Source organism: Solanum dulcamara, chromosome 6 (assembly GCF_947179165.1).
Source record: "Solanum dulcamara chromosome 6, daSolDulc1.2, whole genome shotgun sequence".
Lineage (NCBI taxonomy): Eukaryota > Viridiplantae > Streptophyta > Magnoliopsida > Solanales > Solanaceae > Solanum > Solanum dulcamara.
In genome coordinates, this window is record NC_077242.1 from 62,082,144 (window position 1) to 62,105,597 (window position 23,454).

Sequence of the window (23,454 nt, forward strand, 5' to 3'; positions counted from 1 at the left end):
ATTAACCATGATTAAATTATTAAGTGGGAATTTGGGATTTATTTTGAAGAAGTAAGCTAATAATGGGATGTAAAGTGGTCCCCATTGCCACATGACCAATTCCTATTGGCCCACGTTTTTGTAGGGGACACTTACGCTTCTTGGGAAGAAAAATGGTCTATTAGTTGACCAAAAAAAATCTGCAGCACTTGGTCTTTTCATCTCTAGAAAGCTCTCCAAGAAGAAAGAGACTTTCATCTTCATCAAATGGAGAAAATGAATTAAAAGAAGTGAAGAGAGAGAGAGAGAGATTCGGCCAGCCATGGAAGCTCCACCAACGGCCAACTCCTCTATTTTCTTATACCATGAAATCCCTAAAGTGTTCTACATATCCACCATTAAGTTTCAAGTGAAGGAGAAACAACAAACTTGCCATGGAAGCTCTTGAAAGCTCACGGCCATGGCCATGGCGGAAGCTCCAAAGATTGGTGAGTAAAAGTAGTTTTCTTCAAGTGTTTCAACACTTTAGAAGGCCCCTAGAAACGTGATTTTTCAAAAAAAATCTGCACCAAAAACGTTTTCTAACTCTAGATAATTCTATGAAGGAAGAAGTGAGAAGTGTAGAGAGAAAGAGAAATAGACCAAACCTTGGCTTGAGAAAGAAATTAAAGGGTCAAATGTGGTGATTCTTCAAGGTTATGACAGCAAGGGTGGATTCTTTAAGACAACAAAAACATTGATGAACCAAGCCTCAAATTCCAAGCAAATTGGGTCATAAAAGCCTAAGGTAAGATTCAATCTTTTTCTACATATTTTAGAGGATTTAAATTTTTGTAGGTTGGTAAATTGGTGGTGAATGTATGAAATTATGGGTTTTGATCATTGAAACATGTGGGAGATATTGGGGGCTGTTTTGGTGCAGAAAATGGTGAATAATTTTTTCTTAGTACTTTGATTGTTATGGATATGGATTTTGTGATGAGAATGAAGGTATTTAGTTGTTAAAGTTGAAACTAAACTTGTTGTGGGCTGTTGTAATGATTTTAGTGGTAATAATGTTGATTATTTGCATTAATGGTTTTGTGTCTGCTGCTATGTCTCACAAAAATTGGAAGAAAAGTTAGTGCGAAATAAGGTGCAAAATCCTATAGTTTCCTTTGTGTGTTCACGAGTCATCGCAAGGTTTTGAGCCTCCTTATATTGTTGGTTAGGGGATGTTTTGACATGTTATTATTGTTCTTTTTGATATTGGAATGTTAATTATAATTAAGATTATACGTTGCATTATATGTTGGTTGGGCTGTTTTAGGATTGTTTCGATAAAACTACAAGACTATGGATCATTAAGGATAATTTGAAGATGTAGTAGTTGTATGTGGATTGGAATTTTTATTGACTGTTATGAATGTGAGCTGCCTTAACTTACCAATAATGTTATAATGAAGATATTAACTTGTATTAAATGGAATTGAAAGCAAGAAAACCCCATGATTAGTGTTAGTATTAAAATGGACAAATTTGGAGTTGTTTAAATTAGATTGGGTTGATTGTCGTTGTTGCTATTATTGTCATGAATTATGTATTAAAAGTTAAGGGATTGTATATGATAATATGTGAGACATATTGGGGCTGTTCTAAACTAAAAATAATGGATGAACATCGATTAATATGGTGGTTGTTATTGTTGCTTATTATAAAACGAAAATGAAAGCATACGACATGTCTAGTTGAAGTTTTAATTGATTTAAGGCCGACTTATAGTGTGTGGCTGCTTGTGTTAAGTTGAAGTTATGATTATACATTTTATGTTTAACCATTGGGCTGTTATATATCATTTTATTAAGGTGTGATGGATGCAACTTATTAGAAGTAATTTGATGGCATTGTAGTCGTTATGTTGGTAATAAACGGAAGTTAAATGTTATGTGGGTTGTTTAGAGTATTTTTGTATATCGTCTTGGATTATCTTGACATGGAATTTGAATGTGTGATAATTGATGTTATTTGATGATTGTATGGCTGATTTAGAATTAGAGAAAGTGAGCAATATAAGGGGGTTGTTGCCCAAAATTTTGTGTTTTGCAAACCCATTTTTAGATGGGACTGCTGTTAGTAATTTTAGCATAACTCCTTCTCTAAAGCTCCATTTTGATTGATTAAAGATGTTTTGGAAAGATATTTCATATAGATAAAACTTTCATTTTGTCTCAAAAACCCAGTTTTGATTTTATATACTCAAACAAATACTGATGAAGTTCAGTGGAGGTGCTGTCCAAATATTTTTAGAGATAACCTACTAACGATAGAGTACGTTTTATGCCTTTCCATAGCTTATCCGTAGTTCTTAACATTTTAATATAGGTTGAGACAATATTGGGAAGCATATATATATTGTGTGCAAGTAAACACTAAAGGTATGTAAAGCTAACCTTTCTTTATTTTGGAATGATTTATATAAAACAAACGGACGACGAAGGTATAAATTCCAAAGTAGCTCCTATTCTTAGAGACACTAGGATGTATAATGTTCGTAAATTCCTAGAAATTATATCATTATGTTTTGATACATGAGTTTGATTCCAGCCATCCTATTTTGGTATAATTCATCTTTTGATATAATTCATGCTTTGTTATAATTCATAATGGCAACCGAAGGTTATTTGAAATAACTATCGTTTTGATTTTTAAATGATAGTTATTTCAATTATTCAATTGATCCCTATATTATGTTTCGAATTATGGAAAATGATTTCTGAAAGACTATTTTGACACAGACTATTGTGACATCTGAAAGAAGTGCACTATGATTATAGCTCAGTTTCTTTTATATGACTTGTCATCAGGATTATGCTATTGAGTCTCTATAAATGTTTTATATTTTAAATTGCATTTAATTTCTCACTACTCTACTCATGCATACTGTATCCATTCTTTCACTGAGCCTGGGCCAGAATATGTTATCAAGTGTATCTCTCTACATTGTTCGCTATGCCCCGACGTGAGAGGGCAGATACACTTTGTACATAGGTTTGTGGAGTTATGCTGTGTCATTTACACATATGTTGATGTCTGATGGTATCATATGATATAATATAATATGATATGACATGGCCATCTAATATGATATGATCTGTTATGGAGATATTCCCTACTCTAGAGTTATGCTGTGTTGTAGCACAGGTGATGGGATGGCGACCACGTTTTGTTCATCGAGTCCCATAATGGGGATGGATATGACATATGTTTTTCTGTACGCATTATTTGCGCTTATGATAAACATTTTGATATTTTGGACATTTTGCTCATTTTAGGCCTATGTTGTTCGGGTTATAATTTTATTTATTACAGTTCATGCTTTACATATTCAGTACATTCTCTGTATTGACCCCTTGTCTTCGGGGGTATGCATTTCATGCTCGCAGGTACAAACGTTTGAGTTGCCGATCCGCCTACTTAGGACATCCATCTTGCTTGACAATGCTCCTTTGTGCAGGGCCCATATTTTGGTACTGACTTCCCTGTTGTGTACATGTATATGTTGTTTAGGGGTACGATGGGGCCCTGTCCTATCATATGATTATGTTATCGTTCTATAGAGGTCTGTAGATGTTTGTTGTGGGTTCTTTATATGATCTGGGTTTTTTATTTCGTGACGACCATGGCGGCATCCCTGTGCTACATCTATTTTTTTATTTATCGTAGTGACCTCACTTGATCTCTATATTTATTTATTTTGCTAATATACTAATTTGGGCTAAGGGTACATATGAATGTCCAACTTGGGCATGAGTCACGGCCTATGGGATTGGGTCATGACTAAAGTGGTATTAGAACTATTTGATCCTCGGAATATCTATAGACCGTATCTAGTAGAGTCTTGTTTATCGGTGTGTTATGTACCACATTATAAACAGGAGGCTACAAGATATTTAGGATTTTTCCTTTCTTTCATATCTAAGATCGTGCGATAGAGCCCAGCCATAGGACATGTAATTCCTTTTTCTACCTTTTAATTTCAGTTGGAGAATGATATCGATAAAACAAAGTGACTGATGATATTTGAAGCTACACAGTATATAGGTAAGTAATGGTGCAAAAGAAGCATGTTGGATAAGGTAAGAATATTGTAACATGATTGAAATGTAAAGTTAAAAATTGATAGGAAAAGTAGACAAGAAAGTGTAATGGGTGCAGTTCGAGTTGGACATACGAGGTAAGTCCATCATTTTCATGTTGTTGTTGATATTGGGCGCCCTGTGTGGCTGAGATATGATATGATATGAATATATATATATATTGGCCCTGTGAGGCATTGTTGGTATTTTATGCGTGCAGATTTTGGAATAGTAAGAAATACAGAGGAAACTCTGCCTAATTTTTCCTAAAGATAGAAAGAAATAAAAACAAAGAATGAGATATAAGTTCATAATATGTCTTGGAAGTTGATACCGACAAGTTAAATTTAGTATGTTGAAGTAAATAGTTAAAAGATACCCTTCATGTCATCTGTAAGGGGAACCATTCTAACTTGGGAAATTTTATTTCGGAAAAAGCCTATATGATCAACAAAGTTTAGAATTCATTTGAACGAACCAAGATACTTTCCAGCCACAATTTTGACTTAAAAGAACCTTATTTTGAAGGAAAAAAATGTCCGATAATTAAGTTTCACTTTTGTTGAAAATACAAAGCATGCAGCAAACAATTGATGGATTAGATAACTCTTTCATGACTCAGGAATAAACTTGGAGGTAAACCATGTAAATTAAGCACTGAGAGGTCCGGTAGTGCTTAGAGGATTCTAGTTTCCTTCTAGTGATGGTTGGAGAATGTCTTATGATAATATTTTATTAGTTATTAACCAACTAATTGGAGATGGAACTTGTGAATGGAAAACATACACTTGTGGGCTATTCAGGATCATGTATTTCATGTGTTGTTGATGAAGTGCTGGGATGATTTGGAAGGGCTTGTGATAATAAGGGATGATTTAGAAAAAGGTTAAGTCCTCTTACTCCACCAAATATAATCAACCCATAGTAAAAACCATGAATAAGGTTAAACAGTGTTATAATTAGGATCGTTATGAAAATAAGTAAAGCCTAGTAAGGAAGTACCTAATGGATAAGATGTAATTTGTGGGAAACAAAAAAGAAAATAGAGAACGAATAAGAAAGACTTATAAAGATTTATAGGGAAAAGTTCAGAATAAAAAGTCAAGTGGTAACGAAAGCGAAGGTGAGCAACAAGACAGAATGAACGCCAGAAATGAATGGTATGATAAGAACAAATGGAGGTGAACAAAATATGTTTTGAAAATGAGAAAGGGGTTTATGTAAAAGTAGTGTTTTCCAAAGGATATAGGGGTAACATGAAATTCCTTGTGCATAAAAAAATGGACATACACTAGAGAAATGAAAGGAATACTAAAGGAAGCACTCAAGATAGACATAATTAATTAAGTATGGGTATGGAAAAAAGTGATAAGATAAGACCTCTATTAGAACAAATTTGATAGGATTGTGAATAAGATTAGAAGTTAGCGTGTGGTATACAAAAAGGGTGAAAGCGCATGAAGCACTAAGGAGTATTGTGTATAGATGACTTCACCTCGGAAAAATAGTGAGATCCTTAAAGGACAAAGACTGTCGATTTGCGAAACAACTGATGCATTGTGAACTTATTGGAGTAGCAAATGAAATCCATTGGAATAAAGATAATGTTAAAACAAAGCTTGGACACCTTATCATCAGAATAGAAGTGCTACCAAATGAAGAATTTGATAAGGGTGAAATCAAGTGATTACATGATAAAAAGAATAAGAATTCAATAGAAACAATGTGATTACAATATTTTAGATACATCAAAGAAAAGTATAAGATGGTTTGAGGCAAAACTACTGAGATTTAATTAGTATTGAGGGCAAAAGTCATAGTTGAGCCCTTAAATCAATTGAAAGAGGTAAGAGAAAATATAAGGTTTGCATACAGACTAGTACGACAACGTTAAGATAATTTTGGGCTGATTTACGTACCTACACATATTCGTGTGAAGATTGCAATAGTATGCATGACAAGAAAGATGAAAGCACATTTTGAGAAAAAAAGGGGCAATAGAAATGGTTGAATCAAAAAATGGAGAAATAAATCAAGATAATATGCCTAAAGTATTACTAATTAAGGTAAAGAAAATTACGAAATGAGTCAACCAAGACAATCAAAACAAGTGGGTTACTTGTTACTAGATGACGGTAAGGTCATAATATGAGGAAACCCTAGCGCTAATTGATAGACAATCCAAAGATCGAGATCGAGAAATAAAAGAAAATGATAGACAAAGACCTTCAAGAAAAAGTCAGAAAGTAATACATGATGCTGATGACTTCAAAATACGGTCTATCACAGCAGAGTAAAGCAAGAATATTAGAGTACAAAAATGTTACCCCATGTAAAATTTTATTTTACTCATAGAACCTGGACTGTGTTATAATGAACTACAGTGAATCGACAAATGGAAGAGGTATATGAAGGGGGTAATTAAATAAGAGATTACCTGAGAAAATACTGAGAATTCAAAATCAATTAAACATTCGAGGATGAATGTTCCAAAGGGGGGAAGGATGTTACACCCCGAAAAAAATTGTTTTACTATGGCTATAGATGACTTAATTGTGAGCTAAGGTGGAGCCCACATAATGGAATTTTTATAAAAAAGATATATTATAAGTATATGGATAATATATGTGAAGTGAAACACAACTCAAGGAGGACCCTTAAGACAAATCCAAGTATCTACAGCACTTGGTCTTTTCATCTCTAGAAAGCTCTCCAAGAAGAAAGAGACTTTCATCTTCATCAAATGGAGAAAATGAATTAAGAGAAGTGAAGAGAGAGAGAGAGATTCGGCCAGCCATGGAAGCTCCACCAACGGTCAACTCCTCTATTTTCTTACACCATGAAATCCCTAAAGTGTTCTACATATCCACCATTAAGTTTCAAGTGAAGGAGAAACAACAAACTTGCCATGGAAGCTCTTGAAAGCTCATGGCCATGGCCATGGCGGAAGCTCCAAAGATTGGTGAGTAAAAGTAGTTTTCTTCAAGTGTTTCAACACTTTAGAAGGCCCCTAGAAACGTGATTTTTCAAAAAAAAATTTGCACCAAAAACGTTTTCTAACTCTAGATAATTCTATGAAGGAAGAAGTGAGAAGTGTAGAGAGAAAGAGAAATAGACCAAACCTTGGATTGAGAAAGAAATTAAGGGGTCAAATGTGGTGATTCTTCAAGGTTATGACAGCAAGGGTGGATTCTTTAAGACAACAAAAACATTGATGAACCAAGCCTCAAATTCCAAGCAAATTGGGTCATAAAAGCCTAAGGTAAGATTCAATCTTTTTCTACATATTTTAGAGGATTTAAATTTTTGTAGGTTGGTAAATTGGTGGTGAATGTATGAAATTATGGGTTTTGATCATTGAAAAATGTGGGAGATATTGGGGGCTGTTTTGGTGCAGAAAATGGTGAATAATTTTTGCTTAGTACTTTGATTGTTATGGATATGAATTTTGTGATTAGAATGAAGGTATTTAGTTGTTAAAGTTGAAGCTAAACTTGTTGTGGGCTGTTGTAATGATTTTAGTGGTAATAATGTTGTTTATTTCCATATGAATAAGGTGGTATAATGGTCTTTTGGCTGCTACTATGTCTCACGAAAATTGGAAGAAAAGTTAGTATAAAATAAGGTGTAAAATCCTATGTAGTTTCCTTTGTGTGTTCACAAGTCATCGCAAGGTTTTGAGCCTCCTTATATTGTTGTTTAGGGGTTTTGACATGTTATTATTGTTCTTGTTGATATTGGAATGTTAATGATAATTAATATTATATGTTGGTTGGGCTGTTTTAGGATTGTTTCAATAAAATGACAAGACTATAGATCATTAAGGATAATTTGAAGATGTAGTAGTTGTAGGTAGATTGGAATTGTTGTTGAGTGTTATGAATATGGGATTCCTTAACTTACCAATAATGTTATAATAAATATATTAACTTGTATTAAATAGAATTGGAATCAAGAAAACCCCATGATTAGTGTTGGTATTAAAATGGACAGATTTGGAGTTGTTTAAATTAGATTGGGTTAATTGTCGTTGTTGCTATTATTGTCATGAATTATGTATTAAAAGTGAAGGGATTGCATATGTTTATGTTTAGGACATATTGGGGCTGTTCTAAACTAAAAATAATGGATGAACATCGATTAATGTGGTGGTTGTTATTGTTGCTTATTACAAAATGAAAATGAAAGCATACGACATGTCAAGTTGAAGTTTTAATTTATTTAAGGGCGGCTTATAGTGTGTGGCTGCTTGTGTTAAGTTGAAGTTATGATTATGCATTGTATGGTTGACCATTAGGCTGTTATTGGTCATTTTATTAAGGTGTGATGGATGCAACTTATTAGAAGTAATTTGATGGCATTGTAGTTGTTATGTTGGTAATAAACGAAAGTTAAATGTTTTATGGGTTGTTTGGAGTATTTTTTAATATCGTCTTGGATTATCTTGACATGGTATTTGAATGTGTGATAATTGATGTTGTTTGGTGGTTGTATGGCTGATTTGGAATTAGGGAAAGTGAGCAATATAAGGAGTTGCTGCCTAGAATTTTGTGTTTTACAAACCCGTTTTTAGATGGGACTGCTGTTAGTAATTTTAGCATAACTCCTTCTCTAAAGCTCCTTTTTGATTGATTAAAGATGTTTTCGAAAGCTATTTCATATAGCTAAAACTTTTATTTTTTCTCAAAAACCCACTTTTGATTTTATATACTCAAACAAATGCTGATGAAGTTCAGTGGAGGTGTTGTCCAATATTTTAGAAATAACCTACTAACGATAGAGTACGTTTTATGCCTTTCCATAGCTTAACCGTAGCTCTTAACGTTTTAATATAGTTTGAGACAATATTAGGAAGTATATATGTATTGTGTGCAAGTAAACACTAAAGGTATGTAAAGCTAACCTTTCTTTCTTTTGGCATGATTTATATAAAACAAACGGACGACGAAGGTATAAATTCCAAAGTAGCTCTTATTCTTAGAGACACTAGGATGGATAATTTTCGTAAATTCCTAGAAATTATATCATTATGTTTTAATACATGAGTTTGATTCCAGCCATCCTATTTTGGTATAATTCATCTTTTGATATAATTCATGCTTTGGTATAATTCATAATGGCAACCGAAGGTTATTTGAAATAACTATCGTTTTGATTTTTAAATGATAGTTATTTCAATTATTCAATTGATCCCCATATTATGTTTCGAAATATGGAAAATGATTTCTAAAAGACTATTTTGACACAAACCATCGTGACATCTGAAAGAAGTGCACTATGATTATAGCTCAGTTTCTTTTATATGACTTGTCATCAGGATTATGCTATTGAGTCTCTATAAATATTTTATATTTTAAATTTCATTTAGTTTCTCACTACTCTACTCATGCATACTGTATCCATTCTTTCACTGAGCATAGGCCAGAATATGTTATCAAGCCTACCTCTCTGCATTGTTCGCTGTGCCTCAATGTGAGGGGGCATGTACACTTTGTACACAGTTTTGTGGAGTTATGTTGTGTCATATACACATATGTTGATGTCTGATGGTATGGAATGATATGATATGATATGACATGGCCATCTGATATGATATGATCTGTTACGGAGTTATTTCTTACTCTGGAGTTATGCTGTGATGTGGCGCCGGTGATGGGATGGCGACCACGTTTTGTTCATCAAGTCCCATAATGGGTAGGGATATGGCATATGTTTTTCTGTACGCATTAATTGCGCTTATGATAAACATTTTGATATTTTGGACATTTCGCTCATTTTAGGCCTATGCTGTTCGGGTTATGATTTTATTTATTACAGTCCATGCTTTACATATTCAGTACATTCTCCGTACTGACCCTCTGTCTTTGGGGGGCTGCGTTTCATGCTCACAGGTACAAATGTTTGAGTTGCTGATCCGCCTGCTTAGGACATCCACCTTGTTGGACAGTGCTCCTTTGTTCGGGGCCCATATTTTGGTACTAACTTCCCTGTTATGTACATGTATATGCTGTTTAGAGGTACTATGGGGCCTTGTCTCGTCATATGATTATGTTATCATTCTGTAGAGGTCATTAAATGTTTGTTGTGGGTTCTGTATATGATCTAGGTTTTGTATTCCGTGACGATCGTGGCGGCATCTGTGTGCTACATCTATTTTTTTATTCATCCTAGCGACCTCACTTGATCTCTATATTTGTTTATTTTGCTAAAATACTAATTTGGGCTAAGGGTACATATGAGTATCCAACTCGGACACGAGTCACGGCCTATGGGATTGGGTCGTGACACTACCCTACGAAAGTAGACTTCCCGGGCAATGTAGGGGGTTATGTTGGATTCCATGTAATAGATCACATGGTCTTAATATTGGTTAGAGTCAACTCCCCACAAACAAACATTTCAAATGCTATTTACATGATTAATCATACATTTATATATGCACATATGTGTGATCTAAATACTATCTACTTGATTTATTATGCATGCACTCAGTTATGTACTTTACCTTATAAATGTCCTAAATATTTTACTTTGTAATTCATGCCTATATACTTAGTGCATTCAAAGTACTAACACATACTCTTTTGACTACATGATATCACAATGTATGGACCGGTTCTCCTCCTCGTTCTCCTCTACATGGCTAGTTGAGATTTTGTTTGAAGGCTACTTTTGGTGAGTTCCCATGTTACGAGAATAATACTCCTTTATCTTTCTAGCTTATGATATGTTGAGATCTTTAGACACTTACTATGTCATTTCTTTTTATTTTGATTGAGGGTGAGCTAGGGACTTATCTTAGCCCTGTTAAATCTAAAAGTTAGAGGTATTGTTGGACATATGTAAGTTGAAGATTTACTATTATGATTTTCTATAGTTCATTTATTATTATTACCTATGAAAGACTAAAAGAAATGTTAAGAGGCTTTTTTGAGATACTTTTAGGTTCCTCATTCACCATGTCACGTCTAGGCCCTAGGCTTGGGTCATGACAATTATCCTTCTTTCTTTTACTTTATGTTCGAGGAAAAACATGGGTTTTAGTGGTGGATGATGTAATGACCCTAAAGGTCATTTTTTATATTTTCAACGAAATTACTATTGTACCCTTCTTGTTGGTTTCCCGAGTCACTTTTATTTGGGTTTGAAAGTTGGTTTTTGGAAAACTTGTGAAAAGTTGAGGTTTTGCTTGAAAATGAGTTTTAAAGACTTAAGTTGTCAAATTATGAGTTTCAGAGTCATTTGGAGTTTGGAGTTTGGAGTTTGGAGTTTCGAGTCTCAAAATGAAATATGTGGATTCCATCAGTTCCAGAATGTGAAAATTGGTCTACGAGAGTCGTTGACATGAGATTTGGAGTTGAAACGTGGAATTTAGGTCTGAAGTTGGAAATTGAGTTAAAGTCTGATCCAAATTTGACTTTGGTCAAAATTTAGGGTTTGGGTACTCGAATTGGATTCCTGATAGTTCCAGTGGTTTCTAGAGGTCATTTTAACACTAGAATAAGCTTCATTGTAATTTTTGGAAGTTCTGAGCTTATTTTGGTATTTTAAAAGAAAGTTAGTTTAGTTGAGACTATTTGAGTTTTATGTAAACAAGATCTCGAATTTGAATTTCTTCAGTTTCATTGAGTCTGAAATATTATTTCCAAGCAAGTAGCATAATTGGTTTGTGTTCGGGAAGTTCTGAATGAGTTGTAGGTGAGTTTTTATGCTTCTTGGGTGCGGTGAAGCTGTTTCAGCAAATTGTTACAACTAAAAGGTTCATTATAAGTTTTAAAGATCCAAAAATAATTCTGAAATGTCTGAAATTTTGACCATGAATTATAGGACTTATCTGCAAAGTTTGATGCATTTTAACTAAGCCGAGATTGATTTTTTATCGCAAAATAAGAAATAATTGGTTATCGAGCATAAATGATATTTGTCTGAGCAAATATGTTCACAAATTGAGTTTTGTTTGAAGGAGAAGACCCGTATCATTATTTAAGACATTTATAAATAAGAATCAGGTCATTTCGCTACCGTATGAGGGATTTAGTCTCTTTTAGTGAAAATATAAGTTGTAAATTTTCTAGTGTTGTGTTCCGTCATTTTCTAATGTTGGTGCATGGATCTATTAAGGAAACCAGATTTCCAAATGAGAACCTCCGCCTTAGCGAAGGGACTCACTTAGAAGGGGTTCGCAAAAGTGAACCAGGTTCTCGGAAACGAACCTCCGCTAAAGAGAAGATCTAGTTGCTTAAGGTATTTTCACCATTTTCAAAATTTCCAAGCTTGGTTTAGGCGATTTCTTCAAGATTTTTCTGACAAAACTATTAGGTAATGTATTTCAAACACTTTCCCCTGATTTCCATTGAGTAATTTCATATTTTAACATCAAATTGTGGATTTCAAATTGAAGATTTTGGGTTTTCTTAAACGTGAACTTTTGAAATAGAAATGGGGATTTTGAAATCATTTTGACCTCCTTTTTAAAATGGATTTCACCAGTGGGTTCCTAATTACTTGAGGAGAATTTTCATCTAAATATATTCAAATTTCGGGATTATTTTTCAGCATGAGATTTTTCATCATTTTACCCTTCTTACTCGAATTTCTTCATTTTAATGTCAATAGATTCGAAATGTGATTGTGAGTCCATATTTGATTAGATTGTGGTAATTTGGAGTATCGTCGGATAGGAAAAATGGTGATTTCGGATTATTCATGACTTTTTTTTCTAAGGCAAGTGGAATTCTAACATTTGTTAAGTATGTTGAACCTTGTATTTTCCTTTGTGAGGGGATTAAAGTGTGTTGGTTCATTAGATTGAATTGAATTATATGAGTTGATGTATGATAGTGGAATTTGAATAGAGGTAATTGTCTAAGTGTTGCGAATTATGAGACATTGATCTATTTTGTGATTGTGGAATATATGACATCTTATGTGAATATTCATCCTATTTCACTTATTACTTGTGCATACATTATATCTACGATGGCTGCGGAATGATGTGAGTGAGGTACTAGATATTGAAACTGAGGTTTCTATCAGTCGAGGAGATTTGCTGAGGTTTCTTCTAGAAGCTGAGGTTTCTTCTGGCGGCCGAGGTTTCTTTTGGCGGCCGAGGTCTTTTCTGGCAGATATTGACTTAGGTCTCTTCCGACAAATATTGTCTGAAATAATTTCTGGTGGATACATGATCTATGTGAGGCCCTCATGGGTTCTGATCTGAGGTGATCAGCGGATGTGTATCGTAGGATAGACATGCATCATAATATTTGACATTGCATTTTCATTCATTTGTTTCTGGGATTGATCATGGTCTGAAATTATATATGGTTGCCTGAGTATAATGGTGAGAATGTATTTGTGTCTTCTATTATGTACTTTATAGTATTCTAGTGCATTTGTGATATAAACTGTATAGATTAGACTGTCTGAGTGGAGGTGTGTAGCTATGGAGGATTGTGGTTGGGATGTAAGGAGTACCCCTATTCCTCATTGCTTTACTTAGGATTTAGTTTCTATTTTTTTTAGTACCGTGTTGTTGGTAGTCACCCCTTGCTTCTACATTTATGTAGGATTTGAGCCCGACACCTCCTGCATTTAGTAGTCCATTGGCAGACTCTCGTCGTCCATTACTTTATGTTGTGTTCTACTTGGGAACTGAGACATATATACTTGTATCTTTTCCTTTCTGTTGAAATAGTAGCTTGTACATGTGACACTAAGTCTTGGGTAGTTTAGAATCTAATTTCCACTTATCCTTATCTATATCGTCTTAGACTTGACATTTCCACTCTTATTTTTGCATATACAGAATTGTTCAGACTCTTAGGTTGACTCGTCTTGGTGGGTTGGGCGAGTGACATCACTCCCGAATTCGGGTCGTGATAGTTCTCTCATCGATCTCCCACCCCCAACCCCGACCACCCTAACCACCCCAATGCCTTCCAAGTTCCTCACATCGGTGCAAGCTCGCCGTCAAGCTCCCCACCCCGGCGTTGTCCTTCCACTCCAACAAACTCTCTCTTTCTCTCTTATGTTAAGGTTAGTTAGGGTTTTAAATTTTTTGTAATTTATGATTTTTTTGATTTGTTAGTTTGTTTATTTCATTTAGTTTTTTTAATTTATGTTATTAAAATAGTTAATTAGTATATTTTATTGTGAATTGGTGAATGAAGTTATAGTTTGATTTTAGGGATTTACTTTGAATTAAGTTTTTTTTTGAATTAGATTATGAATTGAGTATTTTAATTTGTTGTAGTTTATTTGTATATATTGGATTGTAAAGTTAGTGAATGTAGTTATAATTTTTATTTTAGGGCTTAAGTTAGATTTGGCGTTGTTGAATTAGATTGTAAATTGGATAGTAATTTGTGATTTGTTTGTTAGTTAATTAGTTTATTCTATTTAGTTTGTTGTAGTTTATTTGTATATTGGATTGTTAAATTAGTGAATATAGTTATAGTTTTGATTTTAGGCTTTAATTTAGATTTGGGATTTTTGAATTAGATTGTAAATTGTATAGTAATTTGTGATTTGTTAGTTAGTTAATTAGTTTATTCCATTCAGTTTGTTTGTATATTGGATTGTAACTTTGGAAGTTTTGAAGTTTGAAACTTTGAGGAAAATATTGAAACTTAGAGGCTTGAATTTAAGTACTTTAGAACTTATAATTAGAATAATTTAGATACTTGAATTTTAGGATACTTAAATTTAGAACTTGAATTTCGAACTTGAACTTAAAACGTAAATTTGAACTTGAATTTTTTTGTTAACTTTAGAAATGTTGTTGAATTGTATTCCTTTTGACCTAATTAAGCTAATTAGAGTTAGATATTTCAAAATCATGAAGTTGAACTTTAAGACTTTTGAAGTTAAATTTAGATACTAATTTTGAACTTTAATTTAGGTTTGTATAATTTTTGAACTCTTTAGACTTTAGAACTAATTCGAATAATTTAGAAACTTGAATATAGGAAGTTTTGAAGTTTGAAACTAAGAAAAATATTGCAAATTAGATACTTGAATTATAGGACTTTAATTTAGAAGTTATAATTAGAATAACTTAGATACTAATTTTGAACTTTAGGTTTGTATAATTTTTGAAATCTTTAGACTTTAAAACTAATTAGAATAACTTAGATACTTGAATATATATAACAAGTTTTGAAGTTTGAAACTTAAAAAAAAAATAGGAACTTAGATATTTGAATTTTAGGACTTTAAAACTTATAATTAAAATAATTTAGATACTTGAATTTTAGGATACTTAAATTTAGAACTTGAATTTAGAACATGAACTTAATTAGAACTTTGAACTTGAATTCTTTTGTTAACTTTACAAATCTTGTTGAATTAGTATTTCTTTTGAACTAATTCACCAAATTCATGTTAGATATTAAAGTCATGATGCTGAAATTTAGGACTTTTGAAGTTAAACTTATATACTAATTTTTAACTTTAATTTAGGTTTGTACAAATTTTGAACTCTTTAGACTTTAGAACTAATTTGAGTAACTTAGATACTTGAATTTTATGGATATTTGAATTTAGAACTTCAACTTGAATGTCATGAGCTTTGAACTTAATTATTACTTGAATTAATTACTACATGAAATTAAGTATAACTTGAATTAATTAGAACTTGAATTTAATTATAACTTGAACTTAATTATAACTTGAATTAATTATAACTTGAACTTAATTATAAGTTGAACTTAATTATTATATGAATTAATTAATTATAACTTGAATTAATTATACATTTGAACTTAATTATTATATAAATTAATTAATTATAACTTGAATTAATGACACTTGTAGTGTCTATGAATCGTAGTCTTTATGAACTAATTAAACATGAATATATATAATTTGTAGATAGATCATCATTTGTGGATATATAATATGCATTATGAAGATGGTGCCAGTTTGAAACTTGAATTTATTATCGGTGTAAGAAGTTTTATCGATCATGCAATAACACTTGATATTTTTAAGACAAATGGATTGATTAGGTGTTCTTCTCGTGAATGTAGGTGCTGGAAAGTTTTTAATCTAGATATAATTATGGTTTATTTGTACTGTAATGAATTTAAGCCTAGATATTTTGTATGGGTTGATCATGGAGATATAGATAGATTGAATAATATATTTTATAATTTTCTTTTTGTGGATGAATATAATATGCTTGCACCACATGGTCAAATTAGGGTTGAATATGATAGGGTTCTAAATGATAGAGCTCAACATGATATCTTTCAACATGATAGAGTTTATGAAATGGTCAATGATGCCTTCAGGGTTCAAGGTGGGATGAAACCTGAAAAATATTTTGATAAAGCTCCTAATGAAGAAGAAAGAATCTTCTATCAACAGTTAGAAGAGGTTAGTGTCCACTATGTGAAGGGAATCCGCATTCTTCTTTCTTAATTGCAGTTAGGTTAATGAATATTAAATTAAATTGGAGTTTTCCTCATGCGGCTATGGACTCAATGGTTGATCTTTTGGGAGAAATGGTTAATTCGGAGTTTAACATACCTAATAACTTCTATCCGGCAAAGAGATTGGTTTCTAAGTTAGGATTGTCATATGATAGAATTCATTATTTTGTTAATGGTTGCGTGTTGTTTTACAAGACTGATAGTGAATTAGAAAATTATAAGTTTTGTGGACATGCTCATTATAAGAGGACTCCTGCTGGAAAGATGGACCCCATTAAGGCAATGCATTATTTACCACTTATGTCTAGATTAAAGAGGTTGTATGCATCAATGAGGTCTACCCCACATATGAGATGTCATCGTGAATATAGAAGGTTGTTGGGTGTCTTGTCTCATCCATATAATGGAGAAGCATGAAAATATTTTGATAACATGTATCCAAATTTTTCTAGTGAACCAAGAAATATAAGATTGGGATTGTGTGCGGATGGCTTCACACCATTCTCTAATGCTACCTCACCTTATTCTTGTTGGCCTGTATTTCTTACTCCTTACATTATTCCTCTTGAAATGTGTATGACAAGTCCATACATCCTTCTAATCTATGTTATTACGGGTCCTTGTAATCCTAAAAGTTTGATTGATGTCTATCTACAGCCATTGATAGATGAACTAAAACTATTGTGGTTTGAAAGCGTAATGACTTATGATATATCAACTAAGCAGAATTTTGTTATGCGTGCTTCTTTAATGTGGAGTATGAATGATTTTCATGCATACGGAATGTTGTCTTGTTGGATGACTGCTGGAAAGCTTACTTGTCCTTATTGCATGGAAAATAATAAGGTATTCACCTTAAAACATGGAAGGAAAAATACATAGTTTGATTGTTATCGTCAGTTCTTGCCAATGGACCACAAGTTTAGAAAAATGAAACATGCATTCATAAAAAAATAGGGTTGAAAATGACCCTGCACCTCCATCACTGACAGGGCATCAAATTTGAAAGAGAGTTTCTCAATTGTCTAAAGTTATAGAAGCTTCATCTTCTAGGCTTCCCGGATATGGTGTTGAACATAATTGGACCGAACATAGCATATTTTGGGAGTTGTGATTTTGGGAAGATAATATCCTATGACATAATCTTGATGTGATGCACATTGAGAAAACTATTTTAACAATTTGTTTAACAAAGTGATGGATGTTAAGGGTAAAACAAAAGACAATGAAAAAGTTAGATTGGACATAAAGAAATATTGTACGAGAAAGGAGTTGTGGCTGCAAGAATTATAAAATAGTAAAATAGTTGATCCCAAAGCTAGTTTTTTATTCACATTGGATGAGAAGCGTCAAATTTGTGAGTGGGTTAAAAATTTGAGTATGCCAGAGGGCTATGCTTCGAATTTAGGAAAACGGGCAGATATGAATGAAGGAAAGTTGATAGATATGAAAAGTCATGATTTTCATGTATTCATGAAAACTTTAATTCCTATTATTTTTAGCCATCTACCTGACAGGATGTGGAAATCAATCATAGAGAACCATTTTTTCTATAAAGATTTGTGTTCAGGAAATTTGTTGCATAGTAGTTTAGACAATATGGTGTAAACTATTCCTGTTATTCCCACTAAGTTGGAGAAGATCTTTCTATGTGGTTTCTTTGATGTGATGGAGCATCTTCCAATCCACCTTGTACAAGAGGCCTGCCTCAGAGGCCCGCCTCAGAGGCCCAGTTCAAACAAGATAGATGTATGCATTTGAGATTAAATTATATTTTTGTATATATACTATAATTAGTGGCTAACTGAAAATTATATACACAAAAAAAAATTGGTAGTTGCAAACAAGTAATTAAGCTAAGGGGAAAGATCGAAGGATCAGTTGTTCAAGGTCATATTGCGAGGTAAACTGGTGATTTTTATTCTTACTACTTTGGGAATAAAGTACCATGTAGGAGAACTAGGCCCAATCGCAATGATGAAGGTGATACTGATCCTTTGTTTTCCCCAATATCAATTTTTAATCAAAATGGTCGGAGATCTAAAAAGCGTAGAAATTGAGGCTTCACTAATATGGAAATGCCATCAGCTGTGACACATATTTTGCTTAATTATCCAAAGATTCGACCATATCTCGAGTAAGTGATAAAATATATTATAAAATTACATACTAATTGTTTATAAACTAACAAAAAATCTGAATGTACAATTATCAGCTTGTTCATAAACATATAGGGTAGTGAAGCCATATATACGAGGTTTTCCAAATAGCTAAAAGAATATGTAAGTATGAAAGCTTACATTGAATCTATAAGTATAATAATGTATTCCATTTATACTAAATTGTATTATTTGAATACGAATATGTAGGTTTACGATGAATATTCAAATGTCGAACAATTGCAATTAGTAAGAGGAATTACACTTGGACCTAAATCTCAAATTCAAACAATGAATAAGTATTGTATGAATGGTTTTAAATTTCAAACTAAACAAGTTTCTAGGTTTAAGAAAACTGGTAATAGCGGTGTCTATATACAAGGTGATGCTGATGGTTCTGGCCAAACTATTGACTATTTTGGTGTTATTCATGAGATTATTGAAGTAAGATATTCAGGCTAGCAAAACAAAGATCGTATTATTTCGGTGTAAGTAGTTTGACCCATCACATAGATGCACAAGGTTGTACCAACAAAATAACATAATTGAAGTTAAGTACGCCAAACAATACAGAAGTTATGATCCTTTTATCATTGCAAAAAATCCAAAAAAAGTCTGTTACGCTCCATATCCGTTGCATAGAGACAAGGCTGATTGGTAGTTTGTAATAAAGAAAAAGTCTGTGGGAAGAATTGAAATTAAAAATATTTTAGATGTGGCATACCAAAATGATGTCTCACATTTTCAACAACAAGTGGATGTTGAATTGGAAACTACACCAGAACATCCTCAACGCATATTAGAAAAGGTTTCCGATGATGAGATAATGGCAAATGTCGAGGAAGAAATAAATGAGGACAAAGAATGTGATAAACCATTCGAGGAGGAATAATGGAACGATGAAAATAAAACAACTGAGGAGGGAGAATGGGAGAATATGATGAAAATGAAACAAGAGAGGAAGAAGAGTGGTAGAATGATAGTTTGTAGTGACTATGTAAGTTAATTTATTTTGCTAAAACTTATAATTTTATTTATTGGAAGGGGGCCTTGGAGTAACCGGTAAAGTTGCTTCCATGTGACCAGGAAGTCATGGGTTCAAGCCTGGAAACAGCCTCTAGCAGAAATGCAAGGTAAGGCTACGTACAATAGACCCTTGTGGTCGGGCCCTTTCTCGAATACTGCGCATAGTGGGAACTTTAGTGCACCGAGCTATCCTTTTTGCTCCTTTATATAATTTTATTTAATAATTTTATATATTTTAATATAATTTACAGATGTATGGTGATGGGGATACATCTCGGGATCATCTTGGGATGATCCAAGCTAGTTCGAGTAGGAAAAAGAGGTATAGGAGACCTATAGAGGCTGATGATATACCTAGATTTGTTGCATCTTCACCGGAGCATGTAGAGAAGCGTAGTATGGATACGCACATATATGTTATTCCATTTGGGATAGCAAATCCCTTTGATTATCACCCTCATTATCGGAGAGCAGCGGGTGCTTCTTCTTCATCTCAGTCTTTGCCTCCACGTCACTACACCATCCTACCTACAGAAGCTTGTCATTAAGTACAACCATTATCGGCCAATAGGATATCCTCTGCGATGCTATTTTCTTCTTCATCTCCCCCAGATTTGGACTCCTCACCTATCTACCATGAGACTTAGGGCATGAGTATTGAGTCGGATGCTATGGCTGCTAGTCCTCCATTGACTTAGCATTATGTGACTTCTGGTGTATCACGTTCACCTCCAACTCCTCCAAATGCTACACCCGATGAGCCTCTTGAGCTAGCACCTGGGCAGAAGGGCATGCTCGATTGAGTCATGATTGAGCTCGATGGATCATCATAAGTTTCTTTATTTTATTTATTTATTTACTGTTAATTTATAATACTTGAACTAACATATTTGTATTACAGGTGGAATCCTTCTAACCCAGCTGTCAGGGTTCTACAAGAGAGTGTTTGGAGGCTCTATACAGATCCCTATCACTCTTAGAGCGTGATTCCAAATAGGATACGGAAGGCCATATTTAATGAATTTAAGTTATATATATGTTTTCTTATATATTTTTTAGTTAATTAGCTTATCTATTTCTTAGTATACTTTATTAATTATCTAACACTACTAATTATTTTTTCAGGCTTCGTGTACTTGGCATCCGAAGTACAATATGGTCATTGCGACCATATTTGATAGAAAAGCGAGCGCTAGATTGTCTAGCTAGCTTAAGGCAGCCCGAGACTCCATGACACCTCCTAGTTTGATGTTGCCACATGTTTTTGAGGAGTTATTTCTTTATTGGGAGACCGATGAATTCAAGGCTATGTCTGAGCAAGCAAAAACAGCTAGAGCCAGTTTAAAGGGTGGCTCATTGCACATCGGAGGTACAAAGAGTGTTGGGACAATTACAAGGGAGATGATAAGTTTTCTAAATTTAAAATTTTAATTCATATAATTTAGTTCCTTAAATATTATTTGATTAATATCATCTAAAATTGTATTCTTAATTATAGGAGAAAGAATTGGGGAGCCCCCCTTCGTTGCAAGGTATTCAAGAAGACTCATGTTAAGAAAAAGATCAATGATTCAGGTCTGGATAAGTGGGAGGAGGAAAGGTCTCACAAAGTTATGTAAGTTATTTAAAATAAGTAGGTCATATATATGAATTAAAATTTTATGATGATAACTTTTATTTTTATGATAAATTTTATTTTTAAATGTAGTATATGTACCAGCGGTGCATTGATGAGATGGGAGATTTTGTGCAGCTCATGCCAGAAGATTCCATGAGACATTAGACTGCAAAAAGTGGTAGGAGGGATGCATAAGGGCAGGATCTAAGGGATGGACTCTCAAAATGATGTTCGACGACTCCAATCAGGTCTACAAGGTATTGGGTCATCACGCTAAGTTGAGGCACTTAACAGTATTCAATAGCTGAGATGTCTAGGAAAATCTCAAACCTTACACGTGTATTGGTAGTGTCTGAGGAGAGAAGGCTTGCTGAACAAAAAAGAACGGATTAAACCATCGAGAAAATCAAAGAACAAGTGCTCAACCTCTCTCATAGGTCATCCCATTCTTTAAGAGCATCCACTTATGGCAATGATTCATCAGAGGATGAAGAATACATAGCCCCCACTCCTCCTTAGCTACATTACTCCCATTATTTTTGGATTGTTTTTGTTAAGTTTGGATATTTTACTAACTTTAGAAGATTTTTACAAGTGTTGAGTCTATTAATTTTACATATTTGAATGTTTTTTTAAGCCGTGGAAGATACATTGAATTGGTTATGTTGTTTGAGCTTATTGTTGATTGTGTTGTTTAGGATATTATTGATTTAAATTAATTGAGCGAGTTGGGAAGCACAAATTGTAGAGTTCTGCTCTACAAAAATGAAGAAAACACGACGGATAGGGCTTTATTATTCGTCATTTTTTTACTTTTTTTAAAAAATATTTCCAAAAATTATGACAGACTGTGTCGCCTTGTACATCGCTTTGTTCTTCATAATTAAGAACAGTGAATAACAAAGAGACAGACATATCAACACTTTTCGTCACTTTCTAAAAAAATTTGATTTTCAAAGTTGCAACAAAATGCGCCGTTATGTTCATCATGCTAAAGAACAAAGCGGCGCAGTCCGTTGCAATTTTAAAAATTATTTTTTTAAAAAAAATATTGATGGAATGCATCACTTAGAAGCGACGCAGTCCGTCGCTTCTTGAGAAGCGTCGAGCCGAAAAGAGATGGAAGTGATTGCATTGTTTTTTCATTGATTTTGACTAAAAAACTGACACAATTTGTCGCTTGTTGACTGTTTTTTAGTAGTGGTTATTTTTGCAACAAAAGCATATGTTCCAAAATAATCAACATCTTACTTTTGTATAACTCATTTTCCGACCAGCCTTACTTTAATGGTTTGTATGTGGACAATGGTATCATATTTTCTTATAAAGAGCCATTATGACCTATAGATTTGGAACCAATAGAAAAATCAACAAATATGCAAGTGTTGGTGGATAACATAGAATCCATCTCATCATATAAAGCTTCGTTCGAAAAGTTGTGCCAACTCAAGAAGATATTTCTTCATTAATTTTTTTGAATGAGTTTGAATATTTAATAAAAACGGGTACACATTGATGTTTGTTTCTCCTATTTAATTCTACAAGAAATACAATTGCTTTGTAAAGAAAAAATATTTGTCAAAATTTCACATGCACGAATTCTACAATAAAAATTATTTGTAGATTCAAAAATCTATATATTTTGAGTTTTGTATACCACAACAATAACAACCCAGTGAAATCCCACAACATGGGGTCCTGGGAGAATAAAGTGTAGACAGACCTTACTCCTACCAAGGTAGGATGACTGTTTCTGAAAGACCCTCGTCTCAATAAAAGCATAAAAGGAGGTTAGATAAGGCTAAGAAGTTCAAAGCGATATGGGAAAGAAAATAACGAGAGTGTCACAGAAAAAATAGAGCAATCAATGTACAAAAAGTAATTGATAATAACAGAAATCAGAGCACAAGAAATTATAGTGCGCTAATGCGCCTATTAATACGGAAGCATAACGAGACTATATACTAGACTTCTATCCTAATGTGGGTCCTCCACACCCTCCTATCTAAGGTCATGTCTTCGGTAAGCTGTAGCTGCGCCATATCCTGCCTAATCATCTCTCTCCAATATTTCTTTAGCCTACCCCTACCTCTTCTAAAACCATCCATGGCCAACCTCTCACA

At 33.4% G+C, this 23,454-nt stretch overlaps 1 long non-coding RNA gene across 2 annotated transcripts; it reads left to right on the forward strand.

Moving 5' to 3' along the window:
* The first annotated feature begins 219 nt into the window (after positions 1-219).
* LOC129892545 (uncharacterized) lies at positions 220-3,664 on the forward strand. Of its 2 annotated transcripts, none has more exons than XR_008767341.1 (3): positions 220-467; positions 585-766; positions 3,402-3,664. It is a non-coding gene; the product is annotated as an uncharacterized LOC129892545 (long non-coding RNA). The 2 variants fall into 2 exon arrangements; XR_008767342.1 differs by having other exon boundaries at positions 589-766.
* The last annotated feature ends 19,790 nt before the right edge of the window (positions 3,665-23,454 follow it).